Here is an 8,865-nt window from a genome sequence, read left to right as displayed (position 1 = left end):
AATATCCCTCAGTGTGGCATGTAGAGATGAACTCCTGATTCGTAGGCTTGGATGAGTTCAGGAAGTTCACAGGCTACCTAAGGACAAAAGATTTTTTGTTCCAGGCGTGCACTCTGTCCTTGGTAATGCACAGCGCTGCTGGACTGAGAACATCTTCAGGTTACTTAATTTAAGAAAAGCCTCCACTTGACGATCAACTTGGCACTTGCAGGATGCCTCTCATCCAGAGGCTTCACACAACGCTTGTTGTGCTGTGAAGTCCCTTTTGGTGGTAAGTGGGTCCGAGGGATGTGCTGAGGTGGCTGCGGTCACCGGGACGGCAGCGGCAGGCTGTGCCCCCCGCCACGGCGGGCAGTGGTGGGCTTGGGACGCCTGACTCCATACCAACAGCAGCGCGCTCGATGTGGCGCTTGCTTGATCCTCTAGCACAGAAAGAGGAGAAAGCACACGAAAACCAGACACGATGACTAGACTGATATGTTTTTTGGCCACTTACCTATAAGATTTTTAAAAGCTAAAAGGCGAATGGGAGGGAAATAAAATGCTCTGGGGTGCAAGTAATCTGATATGGAGGCATCGGTCCCGGTTCCTCAGTAGGAACACTATAGTCTTCAGAGAAGCTGTGCATACGTTTCTTTTTATACCAAACGAACAGATAGCAATTTCCTGCCTTGCTTATGTTTCAAGGCCATAGTCTGCCTCTGTCTTTCCCCCGCTGCAGAAATTCACGGCAGTGTGAGGAATGCGGCATCTGTCAACACGTGCTGCAAGAGAAATACAGAAGCCTAAAACCCGGACTTGACAGGAGGCGGGTGACTATGATTTAAATAATAAAATACCCTTTCCTGTTAATTTTGTTTGGGTGAGTTACAGGAGGAGGGGAGGAAGGCTATAATGAATGCCATGCTTTTGTGCTCGGAGGGCAGAGAACGTGTCGGAAGTGCAGCAGGTAACGAAAGGGTGTCAGTCTGGGGACGAAAGCAAAACACAGCCCATGTGGTCCATGGCAAGGTAAATCTGGAATGATTTTGCGAAAATGAACAAACTTTCAGTAGCATTTAGTCTGGAGCAACTACAGCTCTGGGTGCTTTCTAACCTTCGTTCCACCTGCTTGCTGGTTTGCTTTTTTGGCTAGAACCCTCCTTCTGTCCCTTCTTTCTTCTGCATCCACTTATTAGTAGGCCAAGATATGTGAAGTGTTGGTGCCTGTTTTCTGCCTGATGTACAAGTTGGAGGCACTAATAGTGTCGCTTCCATTTCTAACCAGTTACTTTACCATTGGATTTAATCAGAGTTTTTGGATCCATTTGTTTAAACCTTAAATACTCAGCTAAATCTGAATGGCTTATCCAACCTGGGTTGGACCTGCGAGTCTTCTGAAGGTCTTTACGCTGTGTGTAGTCTCCGTCACCCCTGGTTTCTGCGGTACAGATACCCACAGAAAAAAGCTGTTGTCCTGTGTGGAGTCAGCTCCAGTCTTGTAACATCTGAAAAACGATAACGTTGATAATTGTGGTAAGATAAATGGCTTGATTTTCTGCATTTTCTGCCAAAAAATGGATAACGCTGGTCACTGAAGTGAAGGATCACCTAAGCTGATTTAATTGGCAGGTTTGCTTCTAGCTACACAGTTAATTCTCCAGAGAAGGTCTAATTGCTTGGCGCTAGCACAACAATTTTCATCTGCAGCACATGATTAATTTGTGCTGCTTTATCCCCTGAGCCTACAGAACAGTGCCCTCTCGTGTGCAGCGCGGAGATGAGCTGGAAATGATAAACCCTCTCAGTAAGAAATTAAGACTGACCTGTCACCACATGTGGCTTTGCTCTTTTTTCCTCCTGGTGTTCTATGTGGCATGATGGCTGTAGAGCCATCATACGTAAATGAATGAGCGCTTTTTTTATACTTCATAGTTCAATACACTGAATTAATTTCTTTATTCTAGTAGGGGGAAAGAAGCCTAAAGGTTTTGCCTGTTTTCCTGACTTTCATGCTGTAGCTAGCACGGATTCCGGTGATTTGCATGCAGATGGCAGCAACTGTGCTCATGTGCCAGAAACTGGAGATTAAGGTGTAGAACACAATTTCAGAATAGTCCCAAAAGAAAAGATTCAACATTAATATGTGTATTACACACTGCTGGGTGTTTTGGTTTTTTTTTTTTGCACCGTCGCTTGTCACTGTGGCGGGACAGTTTCAAATGTGTTGGAGTCACTGGTTTGCCATAGACTCTACAAATGAGAGAAACCTGTGTGCTCTCTCCCGTGCCACTCTTCTAGCATGATCTTCCTTCCAGTCCTGGCCTGTTGCTATGCAGAAACCCAATTGTTTTGCTCGTTGGGCTCTGTATAATAAATTGCAGTCTCCGTATGGTGGCAATGGTCCTTGTGTTCTTCTGTCTCCATCTATTGTTGTGTTTTACCCTTAGCTACTCTTCCAATTAGCTAATAGTTTTTCTCTTTACTCAGACAAGTCCCTGTAGGAAGTTATCCAGCCCAAAGCTCTCATGTGCTTTATATAGAGATTTATTTTTATATATGGCTAGATACGAACAAATAAACTTAAATACAGACCAGTATGTATAATGCTGGCATGTGGATTAGAAATGCTGTAGTGCTTTTTTGAGCAGTGCTATAATAAAGGCACCTACCAATTAACGCCCTTGGGACATGACGAATCGGAGGTGACTGCGTGTGGCATGTACTTTGGTTTCATCATGCTGCCATGGGCAGAGTGCTGTTGTAGAAGAACCTGTGCTGGGAATCAGCTTGGGCTGGGGGAGTGCTTGCTTTCAGAACGTATTTGGAAAGAATTAATCTAGGGGTTAGACTTAAACCTTTTATGAGGCTTATAACCCTGCCTCTCCAAACTTTGTTGCTGCAGCAGGAGAGAGTAGAGTCTGTCTTTTTTTTTTTTTACTGTGTTATGGGAGTATTTGTCTAGCTAGATGTGTTTAATCTCTTATGAGGTGGAGGAATGCATGTTAAATAAACATTAAGTTTGGGCACTTTCTAGAATTGGGTGTGTTTGCCTGATTTTTTTTTTTTTTTAGGAAGGGCGATGTGTTTGGATGAAGGATTTATATTTTGCGGTCGGGTTCCCTTTGCGCTTACTCCAATGGCTGAGATTTGATATTCAGATCCAGGATGCTGTGTTCAGCCAAGGGAAGTCATAAGGGGAGTGGAATTGCATAAGCCAGAGATGTTGTCCACGTGGGTGAGCCTCTGGAGTGCAGGGTCCCGTTGAGCAGGGCTGTGTGTGAGGTGCAACATCTGCCCTTTAGGATCTCGCTGTCGAGCTGCGAGTTGCAATGGATGGCATTTCCCCACGCTTGGTCCCATTTTTGCTTCTGGTAGACTTCTTGCATCAGTCACTGCTTATGAGGATGGAGCTTCCAGAGTGGACCTCTTGGTCGGCAGTTGGTAGCTCTTCCACTTGCAGCACCAGCTTAGTGGGAGAAACAATCAAACCTTTTTTTGGCCAAGATAACTGGAACAATAGAAAGCACCACTCAAAGCACTGGCCTCGCAGAAGACCTGAATCTGAATGAACTCGGGGTAATTTGAAGGGTTTTCCCGGAGTGCGGCTATGAGTACAGGGCTGGAATCCCGACTGGCTTGTGGGTGTGCGAGTCTGTATGTGTCAGAAGTGGCAAATGGGCCAGGAAAGATGCACAGAAGCGGTGGTGCTGTGCCCCAAGATGACGCCAAGAGAATGAGAGGTTTCTCAGGCAGAGTGTTGGCTATGAAGGTAGGCTTGGAAATGTCTGCGAGGAAATTCTCCTTCTGTTCCTACTTGAGTCAGGGGAAAATGACTTTGCATGCACATTTTTCAGTTAAACAGGAAGCTACTGGACTCTTTTTCTTGGAAACCAGGCAAGAAGATCCTGGGTATTAGCTAACCACGCAGGTTGAAAGGGCCAATACTGCACCTCTGATTCTTCTGCCTGTTACTTGACTACCAGAGCCTTTGCTCTGAGCTTGCCATTGAATCCAAAGCAGAAGGGTGGCACTAATCCCAGTGTTCAGACCAAGGGTCTGTGTACATTGAAGTGGTGCAGGGATCTTCAGATGGAAGCAGTGTAGTTGAGTGATGCCCCGGTGTCCTTGCTGGGAGGCCAGGCTTACGCCACTGAGTGCAGGACTGGTCCATGGTGGTATGTTGTGGTCCGTGGTGGTCGGGGCTGGTCCAGCAGCGTGCAGGTGGCTGCTGAGGTCTCGGAGCTCTAAATTTCCTGCCTGTTATGGATGTAACACCAAAATTATCTCCCTTAACATTGTGTTTGCACGCAAAGGCTGTAACAGCAATTCCATGTTCTTATAATCCTTCTGCTCGGATAAAAATCAGATCTTAACAAATGTGAGCTCATGAGGACTAAAGACTTTTATTACAATATCTTTTTAATTATCAAGGTGGGGAATCACATTTTACAAACTACAATAAATTGAATTTTATTATGGTTTGTGTGAGGACTTATTTAATAGTAGATTACACTAGACGCTAACAAAATTCTTTTTCTTTAAGGTTTATTTGTCGCTTGTTGAACTCTAGAAAAATGAGCTGTGAATTGAACCAGAGGGTTACAGATATAATCCAAATGATGGTTCGTATTTATGGTTTAGATTAGCCTAGTTTAATTCCAGATTGCAAACACTTTTAACATCTGTGAAATCCAAACCAGGCAGTTATGCTTTATTAAGATCTAGCTTCTACTATTTTCAATAGGTAATTTGTGAAGTCTCAAATACTGAATTATGGCTGTTTGTTTTGGAAGGAGCTTCCCTTATTTTTCTCTTGTCTGTACTCGTTGGTAATCCTGGTGTTATGACAACTCAGGGCTTCTGTGGAGCCTGCTACCATAGGCAGATATGGAGAGAGAGGACGGCTTTAGTAATGAGGAGCATCCACCCTAAACTAGTAACCGCTGGGTTATTGCACCTCCTGTTCGGGGCTTGGCTTATTGCTGGTTCTTGTCATGTTCTCCTGATGAGCAGCAACTCCGTTCTCTTCCCCCTTTTCTCTTTTATGCTTTGTCCTTTGTTGTGGAGATCATGGGTCCATTGAGTGACCCATAAAAAGCCTATTTTCAAGTTCATAGGTTTTTTCCTGCTCTTTTGATGTTTATTTTTGTATGTGGAAGCCCCTGAAGAACTTCCGAGGTCTCTCTTTCCCGGTGTGAAAGATGCCTTGCACTAGTGTGCTTGGGCTGAGATGTGGCAGTGTTGCATAACTGAGAAGTTAGAGAGGACCCATCTTCTCTGGTGAAAGGAGTGGGAGACTACCTGATGCTTAACAGAAGATGACAATTTCTTATGTAGACCTCTCATGGGACCTTGGCATGGCCTAAAAGAAAAGACTATCTCTTAAAAGACAGTCTCTTAAACAAAGTGGGGACAGAACCAAGTAGAAGTTTGGGACGTGGGTTAAAGGAGATGCTCAGAGGTTGTATTTGCATAAACAAATGCATCGGAAGTGTTTGAATAGATTTAGGGAACTTAGCATATTTTTCTTGTTAAATAAATGTGTTGAGTACGCCCCTCAGTGCCTGAATTAGGAGAAAACTCCTGAAAATGGAAGGGTCTCTGTTTAGCCAATATCAGTGTAGTAAAAGCTAATGCGTTGGTGATGGAGACTGGGACTGTAGTTGACCACAGCTGGAACTTGACTTGCTACTGGTGAAAGAGTATAGGTTCAGGCTATGGCAAGGCTGGGTAACTGGACCAGAACAGCTCCTTCATGTGAAGCAGCCACAGGACTTTGCGTTCTTTTTAAATAACACTGAGGTTTGTGAAAGCTTTTAACAATTTATTCAGCTCTCGGTGATGAAAAGTTCCCCTCTCAGACTTTGATGTGGTGGTGTCTTGCAAATAACTGATTTATTCCCTGATTCTTAACAGTTTACAGTCACCATGACGGTCAGGCCATACAAAAAAGATGCTTGCAATTCTGGATGCTACCGTTGCAGACAAAATTTGCAAGCAAGTGTATGCTGGATCTCCGTTTGTGCCTGTTGAGAAGATGCTGGTATTGGGGAGGGGGTCAATGTGCAATTCCCCCAGCTTGCTCTGTGTGTTTTGAAATGCAGCAGATGACAAAACTGAGTCCTGTGCTAAATAGATGGGAAGGCGTAGGTTAAACAACCTTGCAGATACAGTGGGGTGCCAGTACGATCAAGTTTATACTTCCATTTTAATTCAATTCCCTAAGGAAAACTTTGGAAAAGAAATCCAATAAAACTATAAAGAATGGCAGACGTTTTCTGGCCCAACGGCTGCAGCAAGCATATGCATTTAAGAGATTATTTTCACATGCATGTAGTCATCTTAGAATTCTGGAAGGGAACAGTTTGTGATTTATAATAAATTATTCATCCTTTTTTATTACCATAATAATCGCTTTTTATGGTTACCCAAGTGAATGCTATTATGAAAGCACAGAAAAATCTATTAATTATTTTCCAGGATTTTATAGTATTTAGTTTTTTTCCTAGAGTTTTCCCATTCTGTAGATTTTTTTTTTGATGGTATCAAAGCAAAGCATTTATTCTTTTCTAAGATAAAAGTCTCAAAGCACACTTATTTTGCGTATTGTGCAACAGCATTGCTATTTGCAGCATGAGAACAACTTAGCTAGGGAAAGTGCCAGTCTCCGCAGCGCTCGCTGGATGCCTCTTCCCTGCCTTTTGGTCCCAGCAGCAGTATGGATTCTGGGTGTGTTTCCATTAGCCTCGTGTAGGTACGTAATTGATTTAGATAAATATCTCAAACAAGGGTTGGGTTCTTAAAAATAAAAAACACTGAGTCGTGCCAGGAACACATGGAAGTAGACTGGAATGGAGGATTTTTCCCCTTCAATAGGGGGAGGTTCTAGTGGCGTTTAGTAGGAGTCCCCAGGGCCCAAACTTGTGCAAATTTTAATGCGGAGGCTGTGTTAAACTTATAAAACCCTGTTTGCAACCTGGTTATCTGGGGTACTGAAGGACTGGACCCATCGCCGAACCTGTATCTTGTTTGTTTGGTGTTTTTCAAAATAAGTAATTATTTAGTAGATCAGCAGCTCCTAGTGCCATTTATTGCCATATCTTCGGGAAGTTACTCTGCCTTCACAGCATGGAGAGCGTGGTCTAGGTTATTGCACTGGGGTATGTAATAGTTCTGCATTTGGAGGTAAAAGCCTTATGAAATGTCATTGGACTGGCATATAGCTGCTGGTGTTAGAGGCTAAGTGAGTATGAAAAGGATGCTTAAATCTTTCTTCTTGACTCTATGTCTTGTTTTTGATGGGTTGGATCTCATTTAATGCAATCTTCACTGTTGCATGTGATGCTAATTTGGTCTATATCTAATGTTCAGTCTATGGAGCGCTGACTTTTGCAATGAAGTGGGACTGAACGCAGGGGAAATCTCTGCATAATCAAGTCATAACAACCTTGGACCTCTTTAATGCCTACAAGTCGGATTGAATAAATCTTCCGGAGCTGGCTGCTTCTATTCTATGCAAAAACAGTGCTTAATAAAATTGGTTCCTTGTTTTGCATATTTGGGTCTCCTTAAAGCGAGCCCGCTGGATGTATGCATGCAGTTCTTGTATGACACCATACAGTGATGAGATGTTAGAGTGTAAAATGATAATAAACGCCCAGCACAGCTGGGAGGTTGGATCTCGGTTCATCCTGTATCTCTCTGATTCACTGGTCTCCCCTGCTGCAAGCACGGGTTTTGACCCAATGTAAATCCAAGAGGTCACAGTTCAGCAGTGTAGCTAAGCACATTCCTAGGTTAAGGCATGGGACTAACCTTGTTGTGTCCGGTGAGACTAGTCTCACGCTGAAATAACATGCTGAACTGCAGCCTAAATACCTAAGCAAAAATATCCTCAGAGAAACCTTTCCTTCAGAGCTTGTTTTATACTGTACATCTATTTGGCCTCTAAGTGCCGTAAGGGTTGGGAACGTGTCATCTTCTGGGGGTTGTGCAGAGCCAGATCGCTGCTTAACACAGCCATAATCCTGTCATCTCTAGTTTAGATCATGAGCATTTCAGAGAGGGAGCTCCTCTTTCTTTTCTATATTAGCAGAGCACCAAGAGCCCTGTCAATGCTCAGTAAATCCAACAGCCTCTTGGGAGTTGGCCTTTCTAGTAAAGTGTTTTTCTGCTTTAAGAATGATGGAAGAACTGCAGTTTATAGTAAAAAGGAGACGTGTGCAAGAACAATAAGGTATCTTTTTATGTTACGTAGCATGTGGCACAAGGAAATAGCACAGAAGAGCAATAAAAAAGGCTTTGCTTGGGTGAGGTTTGAAAGAGACTTTCTGGCAAGCTGTGAAGACATGTGACTAACCAGTCAGGTGAAGAAACCTAAAATTCCTTTTGATTTGGAGGAGGTGTAGAGGGGGAAGCTCTTTTGCCGGGAGAGAGGATTGCGACGGGGGGGCAGAAATAAGGGAGAACTATAGGCTGGATGTAGGGCAAAAAGAGGGAAGGATGGCCAAGAAAGTAATGATGGAACATGTCCAGAGAGACTTGAAGAGAAATAATCCAAGAATGAGGTAGGAAACACGACCCTCCTACCCACGTTTCTCAGCTGCAAGAGGCAGTATTTCCACTTGTGATTGGCACATGGTGGGGCAGAAAGTAGCATCCTGGCACGAAGGCGACACGTCGTTTAGTAGAAGCTCTGGGAGTTTTGCGAACTGCCAGCGAGTGACATGTTGAAATCTTGACACACAGAGTGCTTGTGATCGAGGCTAATGATTGGCTTCATGCCAGCCTGTATGTGTGTCCTTCCAAGAAATAGTGTCATTCACGTTGGCACCAAAATGAGAGCTGCAGCCCTTAATAGGCTTTCGAGAGAAAAACACAAGG

This window comes from Gymnogyps californianus, chromosome 12 (genome assembly GCF_018139145.2).
Source record: "Gymnogyps californianus isolate 813 chromosome 12, ASM1813914v2, whole genome shotgun sequence".
Lineage (NCBI taxonomy): Eukaryota > Metazoa > Chordata > Aves > Accipitriformes > Cathartidae > Gymnogyps > Gymnogyps californianus.
This window is presented reverse-complemented; position numbering follows the sequence as displayed.